A 2,851-nucleotide genomic window follows, 5' to 3' on the forward strand; every position below is an offset into this window, starting at 1 on the left:
ACTGACCTGGGGAGTTCATCTTTCAGTGTCCTATCTTTTGCCTTTTCATAGCGTTCATGGGGTTCTCAAGGCAAGAATACTGAAGTGGTTTGCCATTCCCTTCTCCAGTGGACCACATTTTGTCAGACCTCTCCACCATGATCCATCCATATTGGGTGGCCCTATACAGCATGGCTTAGTTTCATTGAATTAGACAAGGCTGTGGTCCATGTGATCAGATTGGCTAGTTTTCTTTGATTGTGGTTTCAGTTTATTCGCCTTCTGATGCCCTCTCTCAGCGCCTACCATCTTAGTGGGGTTTCTGTTACTTCGGACGTGGGGTATCTCTTCTCAGATGCTCCAGCAAAGCGCAGCCACTGCTCTTTCCCTTGGACGTGGAGTATCTCCTCTTGGCTGCTCGCCACTCCAGTGCTGTGCAGCCACTGCTACGTTCTTACTGTTTTCTTAATTGCAGCAAGAATAACACTTTTAGTCAAGTATAAGTGCTTCTTGTGCACCAGGGATTATGCTGAGCATTTTAAAATCCATTTTCCCTTATAATCTTCACAACTCTCTGGTAATTTAGATACTACTGTTACATTTATTGTTATAGTCACATGGCTGGAGCTTTGTCACAGAACTCAGAAATGTCAGAGCCATGACTCTTAACTCCTATTGCTCTGACTGTACCACATCACTGCTTCTCACACTGTCCCAGTCTCTCTGCTCAGAGAGATTTTGTATACTTGCTCCCCAGTTATTCTCATTGGCTCTGTCAGCTTCAAGGCCCAATTCAAATACCATTCCCAACTTGATGCCTTAAGTTGTAATTGAATTCTATTCTTCTAGGTTTTTATATCTCTTTATGCTTCTTATATAGCAACTTTTGCTCTGCTATTGTCAGGTATGTGGAGACCCGCTTTTCTAATACCAACTATATTTTTATCCTCATTAATGTCTAGGGCTTCTCTGGTGGCTCAGCTGGTTAAACAATCTGCCTGCAATGTGGAAGACTGGGTTCAGTCCCTGGGTTGGGAAGATCCCCTGGAGAAGGGAAAGGCTACCCACTCCAGGATTCTGGCCTGGAGAATTCCATGGACTGCATAATCCATGGGGTGGCAAAGAGTCAGACACAACTGAGCGACTTTCATCTTCAATGTTTATCCTCAAAATGCATCCACTAAAAATCTCTGAAATGGTTCTCTTAAGAATCTGAACAAGGAATGTAAGAGAAATGAAAAGAACCAAACCCAAATGGTTCAGTGATATTTTCCTTCTCAGTTTTCTTTGTGGGAAAATAAATAAATAAATAAAGATTCATTTAGTGAAATGTCAAAACTTAAGGAGAATAACAAGAGCAAATTTTTCAACTTTACTTCTAATAGCCTTAGCTGAATCCCAGGGAGGCAAAAAGGCAATTTGCAAGTTAAATCACTAATAAACCAAAACTCAATTTTGTAATCACCTTTCCTGAGCTGATAAGCTTCAAGTTCACGAGGGAGCATTGACTGCTTCCTGGGAGGCAGCAGAGAACACCCAAACTCCTGTCACTCTTTTCTCCAGCTTATCTCTTCCTGCCTAAATAAGCTAGAATCGGGAAAAAAAGTTTATACAAAAAAGAAGGAAGAAAGAGAAGGAAGGCAGGGAGAGAAGGAAGAAAGAAGGAAAGGATAAAAAAAAGGAAAGAAATATAGGGAACTGGAGAAGGAGGGAGGGAAGGATAAGAAGGGGAAATAAAAGGGGAGGAATATTTAAAATATAAAGAGCAGCATAAGAGAAAGGAGGGAATAATTTACTTTTATTTAAAAATAATTTGTTACTTAGCATCTTTCTTTTTTGTTCATGTTAAATTCTGATAAATCACACAGCATGTTAATAAAGTGCTGATGGTGATCAAGGTATGTAAAACCTGATTTATATACATATGTGAACAAGTTTAGCTGAGTATTTTCCAAAATGTGCTTTGTGGAATACTGATATTCCCAAATGATATTCACTGAAAGAACGTATTTCCATGAAGAATTCCTAAAATGGGCCATTTTGTTTTACGCATATGTTTTGATGAAGGATACTAAATATTTTGATAATGCCAGCAATAAGGGACTTGTTCAGTTCTGGTTGACCATGAATTTCTTAAGCTAATTTTACCCATTTACCCATCCCCTTAAACTTGTTTACTTTTGAAAAGTACCTGGTGTAACATACTCATTAGTTACCACCACAGGTTGTCACTACAGGGCCCACGAAGAACCTATTCCAGAATATTTCCGTGGAGTTCCATTAATCTTTGGGGGAAAGTCTCTGTGAGTGTTAAAAATGTTAAAGGACACTTCAGATAAATTTTTTCTAAAATCCACACCTTGAATTTGACCTTCTTGTTAAGGGTTGTACTACTGGACAATAAACTAAATACAAAATCTATTTCAATGATCAGATAAATTATTTGGGTGTCTATTACCTTTGAGGCATGACACTCTGGAGAAAATGGACTATCTAATAATTTTTAAATTTCATTTACCTAACAACTACACACGAAAGACAGCATTTTCAGTATGCATAAAATTGAGTTAAAGATTGTGTGTTAACTAATTCTTACACGTGGGCTCAGTGGGCACCGGAGGTGGACCATTGCCCAGGAATTGTTGTTACTGACTATTAGCATTTTCCTACAGAAGGAGAGAGGCCTAAAAAGTAAGAGTGGTCAGAGAGACTGACCTTGGAAAAAATTTTTTGCCTGTAAGTGAAAGTGAAAAGTTTCACTTTTTAGGGTAATTCTCCTGTGAATTTTGACACTAGGGATATGAGAATATAAGAAGGTGTACGTCGATGGAAAGAAACTATCCCCATCTTGAGGAAAATATTAGTATAATGT

The sequence above is a fragment of the Bos grunniens genome, chromosome 11 (assembly GCF_055505025.1).
Source record: "Bos grunniens cultivar Pamir isolate PY7600 chromosome 11, Bosgru_T2T1.0, whole genome shotgun sequence".
Classification (NCBI taxonomy): domain Eukaryota; kingdom Metazoa; phylum Chordata; class Mammalia; order Artiodactyla; family Bovidae; genus Bos; species Bos grunniens.